Below are 16,266 nucleotides of genomic sequence, written 5' to 3'. Positions count from 1 at the left end.
GAAAAATACTCCTCCAGTACTGTTCTAACCTCATCTACAGGATTCATATTTTTTCCATCCAAATGATTTTGAAGACAGCAGAATAAATGATAACCAGATGGGACAACGTCCGGCAAATGTGGTTGGTGGGGCACCGTTTCCCATTCATACTGCTCCAGCCTTTGGAATGTCATCCTCGCTGTATGTGGCAGAGCATTATCCTGATGGAAGAATACCTTTTGTCTTGAAACCAAAGATGGTAATTTTCTTCTAGCACTGACTTGAATGATGGTAGAATGACCAAATCCAAGCTTCTCTACTAGTTCCTCAACAGTTACAATGGGGTTTTGTTCCACTAAGGTTTGCAGGATGTCCTCGTTGAGCTCTACAGATCTTCCAGGACGAGGCTCATCTTCTAGGCTGTAGTTTCTGGCTTGGAATTTCTGGAACCAGCACCGACACTGGCTTTTGCTTAATATCCAATCCTCATATACTGCATTAATATTCCTTGCACTTTCTGTTGCATTGTTGCCTTTATTGAACTCATAAAGTAAAATATGCCGAATATTCTCCTTTGTTACTTCCATTATAGCTTTGAAAAAATAACTGTTAAAATCAAACTGCACCCTTGAAAACTTGCACTAAGAATAATGACAAGGTAAAATTACTACTTGCTTTTATAGCAAGTTGATGCAGGTAGTTTATCCTGTCCCCCTCCGAATTTTAGTTCATGCAATTGAAAAAAAAACACATTATTTATGGGATGATCCAATACTTATATAAGTACTTGTATAAAACTGACAGAAAGAATACACTGATATTGCTGTAGGAAAATTGAACAGTTCTTCTTCATGCTAAAATTAACAGGAGGGAAATAAGAGAAAGACAACAGAGTTTTACATACTCTATTCTTGAGAAACTCGCTGTAACAGGTGTACAACTTTGTGGTCTTGCATTTATTTCCCTTCTGCCAACTTTAACCCTAAAGAAGGACTGTCTGAAATGCTGGATTTTTTTTTTTATTCCCCAAGGCAATTTCATGAAGGTGAGCAACTTTGGAGTCTAGGGTGTTACACTCACGATTGCAAGATCTTGGTTTCAATTCCCAAACTGGACCAGGTGATGCGCTATGTTCTTGAACAAAACATTTCATTCCATGAAGCTCCAGTCCACTCAGCTGTAAACAAGTGACCCTGTGATACACTGGCATCCCATTAAGGGGGAATGTTGTGATACAATCACTTATCATCATCATCATCATCTGTTAACATCTGTCTTCCATGCTGGCATGGGTTGGGCGGTTTGATAGGAGCTGACCAGGTACAAAACTACATCAGGCTTCTGTATCTGTTTTGGCATGGTTTTTACAGATGGATGTCCTTCCTAACACCAACCATCCCACAGAGTGAACTGAATGCTTTTTACATGGCACCAGCACAGGCAAGGTCAGTTTTGGCATGGTTTTTACAGCTGGATGGCTTTCCAAATGCCAACCACTTCACAGTGTGGTCTGGATGCTTTTTACATGGCACTAGCACTAATAGGATCACCAAGTAACTTGCACGACAAGGAATTTTGAGGGGAGAGAGGACATTGGAGGAATGGATCTAGCTTCAAATGATCAAAGATTAGAGTGTGACAGATAGAGAGAGAGAGGCAGCTCTATGAATCCTAGAACTTGAGACAGTTCTCACCTATGGAAATATCACTTTACTCTCCGCAGTGCATCACCATTCTCGCTTGATTCTGTTTTATTTGATTATACACACACACACGCACACATATATATTCTATATGTAATGCATATAATGCAAATATACGAGGGTAAGTCAAATATTATATCCACTCTTGTTTCTGTAGTTTATTAAAACAAAAGCAGAGGCTGAACAATTACATAATCTTTCAACATAGCCTCCTTGCTTTTCAATGCTTTCCTTCCAGTGACCCACAAACTTGCTTAATACATTAGAGGTTTTCAGCTGGTTGTGCAGCCATTTATGCACTGCTTTCTGCATTTCTTCATCAGTAGCAAATCAATGACCTCGTAAAAGATGTTTGAGCAGTCCAAAGAGGTGATAGTTGAGAGAGACAATATTTGAACAGTAGGCAGGGGGATCCAGCAAGTTCAGACCAAATTTTTCAATGGCTCCAACAGTGTTGATAGCCGTTTGTGGGTGTGCATTATTGTGCAAGAATAACACTTGTTTTGACAATAGACTTTGGCAAATTACTGGTTTTAGTTTGTTGGCCTGCATTTCATTGTCATCTACACTGGCGACTGTTGACCTCTTTTCCAGGTAATATTCCAGTAGAGGCCCTTTCATGTCTTCAAAAATGGTTAGCATCCTTTCTTCATTTTAACAAGAAATTCCAGGTGTTTCCACTCCGAACTCTGCCTTTTGGATTCTGGCTCAAAGTGATGGACTAGAGTCTCATCTCTTGTGATTGATTATTCTCTCGAAAAATGCTTTGCCTTCGTTGTTTAGTAGTCAAGTAACTGTTGATAGATCTCCATATGATGTACTTATGTGCTTTGATGAGATTTCTTGGCACCCATCTCACACAGACTTTGTGGTCTAATTTGTAGGGAACATGCCACCTCAATGATGTTCACTTGTCAGTTCGTCAGAACTATCTCCCAAGCTTGTTGAATCTTCATGCCAGTAGTGGAGGTTGATGGATGTCCTGTTCCCTTTTCATGCTTCATGCTCATTTGGCCAATTTTAAATTTCTTGATCCACTCACACATTGCACTGAAACCCTGCAATGAAGTTCAGCCTGGCACATCTTCAAACCAGAAAAATCGGATCACCGGTCTCTGTTCTTCTTTCATGCTGACGTCAACAAAGTGGCCATGTTTACTCTGTAACATAAGAAAGAAAACTGGAGTGATCAACCTCAGTTATGTAACCACAAGTGTCCTGCCTTTTAGCATGTGAATGTTGTTGTACACCTACTGTACTATTATTTTTTATGTTTTTTTTTTGCTCGGGTCAAACACTTTAGTTTGACCGTAATCAACTAGTACTTTATCAACCCCGGAAGAATGAGAGGCAAAGTCGAAATCGGCGGAATTTGAACTCAGAAAGTTAAGACAGACGAAATAACTGCTAAGCATTTTGCCCGGTGTGCTAACGATTCTGCCAACTCGCTGCCCTAATGTATGGTATATAAACAGCAAACCCATCATAAACCAAGAAACCAAAATATATGTGTAATACATTTACTATATATAAAAATACAACATGTGTGTGTTCATACACACACACACACAGGAATGTGCGTTTTCTGACAATATATCAAGTGTTGAATGCACTGACAGTAAATTGAATGGATCCAATGTGGAAAGTTTTTGTTCTTAAATGTACTAGATCAGGCTGACCTGGAGTTGAACAAAGCGGCTGTTACAAACACTCGGCTGGAACACGGAGCTGACAACATATCTTCACAGTTACTCGACCTACCAGAGTTAGCAACCAAATATCTCTCGGATAGTTGGAGTGCCTTTGAACGCTTAGGTATGATTCATCAGTGGGGTACAAGAGACTAAACAACAAATGTCAATAAAACTTTTAAAAAGTAAGAGGATATTAGACGTATTTACCCTAAGCTAAACGGTATTTTGGCAGGAGAGAAGTAAACAAAGAAACGACGGAGAGGAAAGTGAGATAGATAAAGAGAGAGGGATAGAAGAATATTAGGGACGCATGTGAGAGATAGAAACTGAGTAGGGCGCAACAAGAAAGAGAGAGAAATAGGTGGAAAATGTAAAGGAACGTATACGAGAGAGGAGTGGGAAATAAGGAGAGAAAACGCTAAGAGGAAGAGAAAAAAACCAAATGAAAATGAAACAAACTGTTGGGAAAAGAAAAAGAGAAACATTAAGAATTTATAATAGGGAAATGAGGGGGAAGGGAAGGAGATGAAAATAGAAGTAAGGAAGGGGAGGAGGAAAGAAAAGGTAAGTAAAAGCAGGAGAGAGAAATGAATGACAGAGAAAGATAGTTGGAGTGGGTGCAGCGGTTGTGTGGCTGTTCAACTATTTTGCGGTTCTATTTGTAAGTGCGAATAACTGTAAACAAAGGCAAACAACAGGATCCATTCAGTTTTCAACTATCTCTAAACTGTTACTGGCTACTATTATGTAAGGGCGTTGCCTTCGCTACAAAACAAAAATAACCTTATACGTTTTACAAATAATGATGGTATGTTAAAAGGATCTGAATATCTTAGTAAGGATACAAGGAAACATTCGCGTTGGCAAATAAGTAATGCAAATAATTCAAACAGTAAAATAAGAGTTATGAAATAAGTAAGACGAGTAGTGTAACATTTAGTGCATAACAAATTGTTAAGGAGAGAAGGAAGTGACAATGGACAAGGAGAGGTGAAAAAAAAAGGAACACCAGCAGATTTTTTTTAACGGTTGAGATGAGCGAATGAAAGAAAAAGTACAGGGAAAAGTACAAAAAACATGCAACACATGTACACATGCATATATGAGCGTACACACACATTAATTTTTAGCAGAAGTAAGAGTGACTCAAGGTCCGAGAGTTTCGTGCGTTACTCCTGCTAAATATAAATAAAACTATACATATACTCATATTTTGAGTTCTATTTTTCCTGTTTGCATCAACATAACTATTTTTTTCTTTTATTTCTTTCAGTCATTTGACTGCGGCCATGCCGGAGCACCGCCTTTAGTCGAACAAATTGACCCCAACCCTTATTCTTTGTAAGCCTAGTACTTATTCTATAGGTCACTTTTGTCGAACCGCTAAGTAATGGGGACGTAAACACACCAACATCAGTTGTCAAACGATGGTGGGAGGACAAACAGATACACAAATATACACACACACACACACACGCACACACACACACACACACAAGACGGCCTTCTTCCAGTTTCCGTTTACCAAATCCACTCACAGTGCTTTGGTCAGCCCAAGGCTAAAGTAGAAGACACTTGCCCAATGTGCCACGCAGTGGGACTAAACCCGGAACCCTGTGGTTGGGAAACAAGCTTCTTACCACACAACCACTCCTGCGCCTGTGAACACATTACCAGTTTTCCTTTTAATACCCTACAAAAACAACGAATTAAATCCAACCTTAATGTAAATGAATGGAAAGACCCAATTGAGTTAAAAAATGATATAAACCTCACCATTAAAGAAGCTGACAAAGGAAGTGCAGAAGTGGTGATGGACACAGAGTACTACAAAAAGTTAATACTCTCCATTTTGGAAAATAATATTTACTATGAGAGGATAGTACAATACAACCCACAGAAGACACTTAAAAACTTCTCTTTACTTCAAATACATGGAAAGGGCCTCACTAAACATGAAATTGACTATTTATCCAATTTTAAATACAGACCTCGTCTATTCTACGGATTACCTAAAATACACAAAAATCCACATATTTGTAAAGCTTGCAAAGTTTCTCCAAGCCTATGCATTAATGTTCATCCCCCTACTGACCTCAAACTGAGACCCCTCATTGCTGGCCCTGCTTGTGAAACCCACCGTTTGAGCAACTTCCTCGACATCTTACTCAAACCGTTTCTAAAATATGTGAAAAGCTTCATCAGGGATGACTTAGACATGCTTAACCACCTCCCGGAGACAATAAATGAAGGAACCCTGTTAGTATCATTTGATGTGGTGAATTTGTATACCAATATCCCACACGATTATGGTATAGAAGCGATCACCTTCTGGCTAGAAAAATACCCACAAGAGATCCTAGGACGCATCAACCACAGATTCATAATCGCAGCACTCAAATTCATCCTACTGAACAACTATTTCATGTTCGATACAGTTTACTATCGACAAAACTGTGGAATTGCAATGGGAATCCAAGCTGCTCCAGTGATTGTGAACCTTGTAATATAGAGCTTAAAATATATCAATCATCACTACAAAAATATGGCACCTCTTTTCATTGCTATTTAAAGGAGAACTGGAAGAGGTATTTGGATGATTGCTTTATATTTTGGAAAGACAGCATGGACAAACTCCCCGATTTCAAATTAATGCTTAACAATATTAATGGCAACATATAATTCACCATGGAACACAGCAGTAAACAACTCCCTTTTCTTGACATCCTAATTAAAATAGTCAATAACTACATCGAAACAAACATCTTCTGTAAACCCACAGATTCTAAACAATACCTATTATTCAACTCATGCCACCCCAAACACATAAAAATTAATATACCTTATAATCTAGCGAAAAGAATCTGTACCATAGTTTCGGACACCTATAGCTGTGAACGAAGACTCCTTGAACTCAGATCAATACTAATCAAAAGACATTACCCAATATCATTAATAAATGATTGAATTAAACGAGCTAAGGAAATAGACATATGAACATTAAGAGAAGTCAACTGAAATACTAAACCAGACTTAAAAATACTCCCATACATCTCCACACATAACCCTAGAAACAACGAAGCCTTTAACATTATCATCCAAAATGTACCCATCCTCACAAGAGATAAAACAATGAACAAAATTTTAGGCTCACACAAAATTATCAAAAGCAAAATGCAACCTAAAAAAACATTAACCAGCGCAAGACTATATCCATTAACAACAGAACCAAAAGTGAAAAAATGTGGTCGACCTAACTGTGGTACTTTCCCCCACCTTTTGGAGGGTTCAGAGTTCCACTTTAAACAAGGTGAAATATTTAAGATTAAATCAAATTTCACCTGTTGTCAAACGATGGTGGGGAAACAAACACAGACACACAAATACACACACACTTATATATGTGTGTGTGTGTGTGTATTTATTGATAGAAAAGACAACAAAAGAAAGAAAGAGACCTCGATATTATGTAAATAGAGGAATAAAAGTGGCTGTGATTATGGCAGCTATGTCACAAGCACCGCATCCAACAATATCAGCAACAACGGCAGCAACAATAGCAGCCATGACACCACCAGCACAAGGGCAGAGGCACGGAAGTAAGTTGAATCTACAGAGAATCTGTTCAAGCATTGTCTGGACAAATACAAGTCCTCCTTTAGAATACCAGAGAGGCACAACATCACGTTTGTGGCCAGCTATGTATAGCGTTTAATAGAGGAGGGTACATGATACATAATTAAATGGAGGCTCCTAGAACAACTGGGGGCATACCTCAACAGGAGCAAATGATGTAAGATTTGCTTGGCGAGAGAGCAAGAATCTTGAAAAAGTCACTTGATAAGTGGACCTTCTTAAACTCCAAAAACGAGATGTTTAGTCGTTGCCCTCATCAGACGAAATTCATATTGGAATTCTCCATTTGACAACATGGCTAAAGCAGCTGATTATACGCTGATCTGTTTTAGATGTAACTGGAACCAATCTAAAGGGTACAACTCAGCACATTTATTGCCAGTAGAATTTCATTCCGGAATTTTTTGCTTACAAAATTAACTGACCATGACGTATTCCTCCTTTCAGTTGTAGAGAAGTCATGTGCCTTCGGCCAATGAATATGATGAGTCGCCTATACAGCGAAGTACTTTATAGGCGTGAAACTAATGATCACTCTCCAACTGGTCATAACAAACAACCATCTAAGTATACACATATACACACACACACACACACGCACACAAGTTTGGATTATTTTGATAATTCTTGACTGGAGCCACATTTGCAACTTTCTACAAACTAAAAATAACAGACATGCATACACACACACACACAATGTGTCAAGTTACTCTTGACTGCTTCTGGTAACATGTAACCCAATACAACCTGCTTGGTGATTAGGCTGGTTTTTGGACATTCTGTAGGATAAAAACAAGACCCATTGAAGAGAGGATAGCCTCAGAAGAGTCAACAGCTGTACAATTACAGGAGATAAATATGTGTATGAGGATTTAGAAATTTCTGTTGTCTCTCTGTTTTACTTGTCAGATCCTGTACCTAACATTCATTTAGCTCTTCCACTCCAGAACAGCAGCCCCTGAAAATTCTCTTCCCATTCATGCTTTTATTATTATCGTGTCAAGAGATGTTTATGTAGAACTTCAACTCCATCATCCTCACTGGTTTGAAAGGACATGGAAATGTAACACTGGATTTTGGGTTCTGCTCTTCCTCTATGACTGACTTATAGAAATAATAAATATTGATAAATAAATAAATGATGATCATTATTACAAATAATTATGTGCTTCACTATACAACCACCATTTCATAATTTAACAATTTTAAAGGGAGAATGAACAGACATCTTTGATGAAGGGTATTGTCTCAAAATCTTAAAATTTTCTTTTTCCTCACAGCATATCAACAAAACCCATAAGGTTGAATCCTTGTTGTAGTGTGGTGGATTGTGTGTTTCAATGACCCTGAGAGATATAGCAATTGAGGGCAAGCTCCTGGTAAGACCTTCTATGCTGGACAGGCCAAAGGATAGTGGCCAGGCTAATATGGACTGTTCTTTCCCTGAGGTAAAAAAATAGGGCCAACAATTCTATCTAGAAAAAAAGCAATGTAACAGAAGCATTGATGACAATTCAAAACCAACAAGACCTGGGAGAAGAAGGCCTTCCCCCAAGGAAACATATGACGTGGAGTACAAAATCCAAAAGGAAACAGCAAGGAAAAGCAGGGATCCAACTAAAGACAAGTAGAAAAGACAACCCAGATTTATGAACAGTGGTGAGAATTAACCAAAGGCCTATGTTTCATAAGTAGCAAGGATGAGTCGCCAACAAAGCAAGCTTTTGTCTGACTTTGCCTGGGCCTATAGGATATTGGTCAGCTTTTTAAGGAAACCACAGTTCATATTTTGTCGTTAACATTGCACTTCATTCTTGGTGGTTCTTTCCCACCAATAAATAAATAGAACTGACTTATATAAAGATAATATTAAACATGTATATACTTAAGGCAACAGAACATTAAAAATAATTTTTTTACAGCTATTAGGTAAGTGAATTTGGTAGATGGAAACTGAAAGAAGCCCATCATATATCAGTGTGTGTATGTGTGCAGTTATATGTATCTTTGTTTTGATATCATATGATAGTTGTAAAAAATGCTACTATCATACAAGCAGTGCTGTTTGTTTCTAATCTTTTGTGAAAACGTCAGGCCAGGAGGAAATATTGTCTTGTCTTGCTTGGAAACAAGCGAGGGTTGGCAACAGGAAGGGCATCCAACCACAGAAAATCTGCCTCAATGAATTCCATCTGACTCATCAGGTGTCTCGTTTATAGTAACCTTAGTGATGGTGGTGGGGACAAACACATACACATAAATATACATATGTATATATGATGGGCTTCTTTCAGTTTCCGTCTACCAAATCCACTCACAAGGCTTTGGTCAGCCCGAGGCTATAGTAGAAGACACTCTATAAAGTACAGAGTTGAATTTTGTGTAGCCACCTGTTGGCAACTTTTCTCCCCCACCCATTTTGTAGTGGGTATTACTCATTTTTCTGTGCTCTTTTCACAGCTATACCCCATTCGAAATTTGCATTAGTTTTTGTATGAAAAAACAATAGGAAGGGAGTAGGGCTTGTTTGTAGTTTGTAGAGAAAACATTGAACGTGACTGAAAAAAAACAAAAAAACATGGTCTTTCCCCACCAACTAAAAGACATGAAAACAATCAAAGAAGACAAATAAGTACCGGGGATGAAGGAAAGAAGAGAGAGCTAACACTCGATCCTTCTAGAACTCCCAGAATGAAAACCTAAACACCTGAAAGACTTTCCCTCTATTCATTACTAAATGTCTTTCCCTCTTCTTCGTTGTTAAAAGTAAAGAAACTAGAAAAGATCGACCATATTTCAGTCTAATTGTCATTTTAAATGACTGAGGCTTTCCTTTCTCTGTCTCTATCAGTTCACTCCTTTTCTCTACAGTTAAGAGAGTGAAGGTGTGAGGCTCAGTGGCTAGGGATATTCAGCCACTGATCATAAGGTCATGAGTACGATTTCCGGTGGCGTGCTGTGTTCTGGAGCATGGCTACAGCCTAATGACCAAATTGAATAAAAGAATAATATCAATATGATACAAAACCATCATTAACACTTTTGTTTTAATATTTCTACTGAGATGTAGTGCTCTCAATTCAATTAACTTTGAAAATAATTAAGAATTTAGTAAAATAACTTTGTAATTATTAAGCTGATGTGTGGAACATAAATTAACATGAAATTTTGATAGGTTTTAATTTAGATCACTTTAAAATAACATTTGTAACTAGAAGCAGGGGCAGTCTCAGGCAGACTGGTATCAAAAAAGGTTAATACCTGAAGCAATATAATAATAATGATAAAAAGAGTTGTTGAACTGTTTCACACTTGAATAATTGATTAATATACCAGATGCCTACAAGCAAAAATAGTATAGCTAGTCATGTCATCCTTCCAGTGTTGTCAAACTGGTATGTATGTGTACAGTTGCTGAGTGGTAGCCTAGAGATGGGAAAAGGCCACTCAGTAGAGCTTCACGATGATAGGAAGATGGCTTATTAAAAACAAATTTGGGCCATGATAGATAAGAATAATGCAATCAAGAAAGAATCAGAAGCAGCAGTGTATAACAACAACAATCAATAGTCTGGCCAATACAGATGCGATATATCAATCATCTTAATATTCAATTTGCCAGGCTTGCATGGATCAAACAGAATTTGTTGAGGCAGATTCTCTATAGTTGGATGCCCCGCCTGTTGCCAACCATCACCTGTTTCCAAGTGACTAAACATGTGGAAGATTGAAAACAAATAAAACTGTTTGTATGATGGTGACATTCATTTAAAACTATCACATGATGTCAAGAAAAGGAAGCACAAACACACACACACACACACTCAAGCTTTTTTCAGCTTCTATCTATCAGCTCCATTCACAAGGTTTTGGTCAGCCCAGGTCTATATTAAAAGATACTTACCCAAGGTACTGCACAGCAGAACTGAATGCAAACCACAAGATTGGGATGCAAACACCTTAAACATACAGGTATATAGTATATAAAGTTATATACATAAAGTACAAATTAATGCTGTTATTCATTTACCTTCAGCCAGTTATTTTTATTCCTTAACTTAATTCCCATGTGAATGCCTTCACAGGTTTTCCTTTAAAGCAACTCCCTATTAATAAGATTTTTCTAACATAGATTCTTTTGTTACTTACTTCCCACCCTATATTTTATCAAAACAAAGGAATCTCTATGTGGATGTTTAACTTGATAGAAATAACTGCCAAATCTCTTCCAGATCACATCTTTAGTGTCATAAGAGCAATCTACATCATAACAAAATAATAGAATCGAAGGATACTGGCGATGTTCTACATCCACAAATAATAATACAAAATACAAAAAGAAGAATAGAAAAATGAACATATTAGGACATAAGTCCAGACATGGTTATGTAGAAGTTTGCTTTGTAGGCATATGGCTTTGTGTTCAATCCCACTGTTTGGTACTTTGTGCAAATGTCTTCTACTATAGGCCAGGCCAATCAATACCTTGTGAGTCAAGTTGGTAGATGGAAGTTGTATGTTTGTCTGTGTTTGTCTCTCCCTGCATGACAATCAATGTTTGTCTATGTCTCCTTAACTTAGTTGTTCAGCAAAAAGACCAATAGAATAAGTACCAGACATTAAAACATGTACTGGGGTCAATTTGTCCAACTAAACCACTTTCAAAGGTTTAGTTGGACAAATTAGATGATACCACAAGTTAGATGACTCTACAGGTTATTAAACACTTGTCATTTTTTATTTTATTTTACTTGCTTCAGTCATTATTTATTTTATTTTACTTGTTTCAGCCATGCTGGGGCACTGCCTTGAAGAATTTTTAGTTGAATGAAACAACTTTATTTTATTTTATTTTTTCTAAACCTAGTACACATTCTATTGTCCCTTTTTACCAAACTTCTAAGTTACGAGGACAACACACACGTACATGAAGGGCTTCTTTCAGTTTCTATCTTCCAAATCTACTCACAAGGCTTTGGTCTACCTGAAGCTATGGTAGAAGACACTTGCCCAACATTCCACAGTGGGACTGAACCCAGAACCATGTGGTTTGGAAGCAAGCTTCTTACCAAACAGCCATGCCTTTTTTTTTAATTATTTTACTTGTTTCAGTCATTAGATTGTGGCCATGCTGGGGCACCAACTTGAAGAATTTTAGTCAAACTAATCAACTCCAGTACTTATTTTCTTTTTAACCCTGGTATTTATTCTATTAGTCTTTTTTGCTGAACTACTAAGTTACAGGGATGTAAATACAGACACAAAGACACACACACACATATATATATGTGAGGGCTTCTTTCAGTTTCCATCAACCAAATCTACTCATCTACTCACAAGGCTTTGTTTGGCCCAAAGATATTGCAAAAGACACTTGCCCAAGGTGCCACACTGTGGGAGTATACCTGGAACCATGTGGTTGGGAAGCAAACGTCTTAACACACAGCCACACCTGTGTCTTCTTTATTTCTTTTGTTTTTATTTGTTTTGGTGTTTTTATTTTCCCCTTGCTCATCATCATCAATCCCTAGACATTACTGCCTCAAGCTCTAGGAGTGACAGGACTGTTTACCCAATTTCCGCGACACATAGGTGACCAAGATCTCAACATTCCCACTGAATGGGACAGCAGTCCATCGCAGGGTCACCTGATTTACAGGTGAGTGGAATGGAGCAATGTGAAATTAAGTGTTTTTGCTCAAGAGCACAACATATTACCCAGTTCAGGAATTGAAACCATGAGCTTGCAATTGTGAGTGCAACACCCTAACAACGAGGCCACACAACTTCACTCTCTTGCTCAAACTACCACAAAATCCTCTGAAGACATTTCTTTCCGAACAAATCTAATTTTTACTCCATTTAGTTTTTCATGGTTCTCTAGCATTTCATGATGCTACATTGGGAGACAAGAGATCTCAGTTGAAGATAAACAATTTTATTTTTATGCTTTACTCTTTTACTTGTTTCAGTCATTTAACTGCGGCCATGCTGGAGCACCACCTTTGTAGTCGAGAAATTCGACCCCAGGACTTATTCTTTGTAAGCCTAATACTTATTCTATCGGTCTCTTTTTGCCGAACCGCTAAGTTACGGGGACGTAAACACACCAGCATCGGTTGTCAAGCGATGGTGGGGGGACAAACACAGACACACAAACACACATACCTATATATATACAACGGGCTTCTTTCAGTTTCCGTCTACCAAATCCACTCAGAAGGCTTTGGTCGGCCCAAGGCTATAGTAGAAGACACTTGCCCAAGGTGCCACGCAGTGGGACTGAACCCGGAACCATGTGGTTGGTAAGCAAGCTACTCACCACATAGCCACTCCTGCGCCTATACATTTTTTTTTATTGACAAACTCAAAACTCTATAGCTGTAAGAAATCAGTAATCAACTCATAAATACACTAATAGTTGTTAAGTAATGGGTTAGAGACAGAAGTGAAAATATAACTCATTGGGATATTATATTTTAGTCAAGTCCTGTATATAAAAAAAAAAAAAAACTACAGCTGAAGTTGAACTAGGCACTGGCATGTGTGGCTCAGAGGCTCTCTTTGCAACCATATGGTTCTGAGTTCCATCTTACTTTGTAGCACTTTTGGTAAGTGACTCTTCCTACCAGGATTATGATGCTAGTCCTTTACATGTACTTCTCCATCAAGACCGACTGAAACATTCATCAATTCCACAATGCTGCTGTAGGAATTATTACATGGTTGTTTAACCTGCTAAAAATAGCAGTCAGATCTCCCTCTCTAAATTACACTGTTATCTTGGGGGAAAAAAGGACACATTGGATGTGATCCTGGATCCATTCTATCTCAGAAAAAAAAAAGCATGGGAGTCAGAAAAAAAAAAGCATGGACAAATTATTTTGAATTAAATGACTTGGCTACAGATAAAGCAATGCTTGTGAGCCCCAAAATACTTGACTCAACTACCCATATAAGAATGTAAGAGAAATCACATTGACAGTAACTGATAATAGTAAAGTCATACACTTATGCAGAACATGAGTCAATACTGAACTTTAAATTTAAAATAAAATACTTTGCACTCTATTCAAAGTTTTGTACCTTATGAACAACAAAGATAACAATAAGGCATTCCTTGTTAAACATACCAAGTTATATGACCATGCTATCAATATTTTCAAGTACAGGGCAACAGCAGAGGAGGGAAAGTCGAGAGAAAGAGAGCAATAGTTATTATACATGTAATAAATGCAGATTTGAGAATAAATGATATTTATGAGAGTAGCTTAACTACTGAAAACTAACTTCAAATAAAGTTTGCATGTTCATTTGCTGCACACGTACAAAGCCTTAGAATTATAAGAATGGGGTGGTGGGAACTGAGATTGTGTAATAGTTGGGGCTTAAAAAAGTGATACAGAGGGTTGTGTAAGGGCCATCTAATATGAGGTGGAAGAGGCTGAGGTAAAGCTAACAGGAAGGGAGCAATAGACTGGGGTGGAGAGGAATCCTGAGAGAATCCCTGAAGAAAAGGGAGGTGGTGTAGAAGTTTGTGGGGCTAGATCAGGGGGGCAAAAAATGAGGTGTTGAGGAGGCTGAAAGCTGTGACAAAGAGATAAGTTCTATTCTTTGTGGCTCTTTTTTTTTTTTTCTTTTTTGCTTTTCTGTTTCAACTTATGTACTATGCTTGTACTCTTGACTATGATTGCCAGCCTTCATTACTTGACTTATTGCTGCTTTCTATCTCCTCTTTTACCCTTTTCTCACAAGTTGTAGTGCACTGCATTCAATAATCTCATTATTTATTAAGGTGAAAAGATGGCAGAAGCATGATTGTGTCAGCATTTCTTCTAGCTCTTTACATTCTGAGTTCAAATCCTCTGAGATCAACTTTACCTTTCACCTTTTCAGGGTTGATGAAATAAAATACCAGTCAAGTACTGGGATTGATGTAAGTGACTAGTGCCCTTCCCTCAAAATTGGTGGCTTTGTGCCAAAATTAGAGAGAATTATTATTATTATTATAGTAGACAGCAGACTGGTATCATTAGCACATCAGACAAAATGTTTAGTAGCATTTCATCTGGCTCTTTATGTTCTGAGTTCAAATCCTGCTGAGGGTTAACTTTGTCTTTCATCCTTTCAGAGTTGATAAAATAAGTACCAGTTGAATAGTGGGTTCAATGTAATCAACTTCACTCTCCCCTCAGAATTTTTGGCCCTGTGCCAAAATTAGAATTATTATTATTATTATTATTATTATTATTATTAAGGTGGTGAGCTGGTAGAATCGTTAGCATGCCAAGTGAAATGCTTAATGGCATTTTGTCTGCTGCTATGTTCTGAATTCAAATTCCAGCGAGGTCAACTTTGCCTTTCATCCTTTCAGGGGTCGATAAAATAAGTACCAGCAGAGTACTGGGGTAGATGCAGTCGACCTACCCACTCATCTGAAATTGCTAGCCTTGTGCCAAAATTTGAAATTATTATTATTATTATTATTATTATTATTATTAAAACCGATCTAACACAGCTCTGTATAACAGACAATTTCAAAACTAACACTTTACCTCTCATAAAATACACATTAGACCTCTGTCTGATCAAATGGTCCAAGTTTAAAACTTTATTGACTGGTTGGCTAAACAATGACAATCCCATCTTGATTATGATGCAAAGATAAAATGCATGATTTCATTAAAAACAAAAGTAAATTTTATAGCAGGAGATTTGATGGTTTGGTTTATTACTTATTGATGAGAGACCTTTCAGGTCACAACTGCTCTGTATACAAACATCCACTGAAAAATTGGAGCAGCTGTCATTATTTGACAACATTAGAAGAAAAAGTATTCAAATTGCTTACACAAATATGTCATCTGCATAAAAAAATGATAGCTAAATTAATGTTAATATATTGAATGTAGGAAGCATTAAGAATTTAATGAGAAAGACTTATGCTGTGAGGATAACATGATATGACTAATATCATTTTACTCATTTCAACAAGTCCAGACAGGATTTGCTCCATTAGACTTCATCTAGAAAGCACAGCCTTCAATATAGTTCCCAAAGTAAAGACAGAAACCTTTAAAAAAATGTACAATATGGTACATAGGTTGGGGTGAAAATTGTCATAATGAACAAATCAATGAGGTTAAATACTCAAAGATGTCATCTGCATAAAAACAACAATAGTTAAGTTATACACCTGAGCCATCTCCATGGTCAGACATGTTTTCACAGAAGATTGGAAATGAAGAAGAAAG

The 16,266-nt window shown here is 37.5% G+C and overlaps 1 protein-coding gene across 24 annotated transcripts in view; it reads right to left on the bottom strand.

The window, feature by feature from the left end:
* The window catches only part of LOC106868682 (1-acyl-sn-glycerol-3-phosphate acyltransferase delta), a 75,822-nt gene that overhangs the window by 53,207 nt on the left and 6,349 nt on the right, over positions 1-16,266 (bottom strand). Inside the window, exon 1 of one of the 24 annotated variants that reach the window (XM_089346682.1) lies at positions 1,674-3,979. The exons of the other annotated variants lie outside the window; for them this stretch is intronic. The gene's annotated coding sequence lies outside the window, so the exon portion shown is untranslated. Of the gene's footprint in view, positions 1-1,673; positions 3,980-16,266 lie in introns of those variants that run through there. 24 annotated transcript variants of the gene reach the window in all.

Source organism: Octopus bimaculoides, chromosome 2 (assembly GCF_046866305.1).
Source record: "Octopus bimaculoides isolate indiv1 chromosome 2, ASM4686630v1, whole genome shotgun sequence".
Taxonomy (NCBI): Eukaryota; Metazoa; Mollusca; class Cephalopoda; order Octopoda; family Octopodidae; genus Octopus; species Octopus bimaculoides.
The sequence above is the reverse complement of the archived record's forward strand: the minus strand, read 5'-3'. Positions and strand labels throughout refer to the sequence as shown.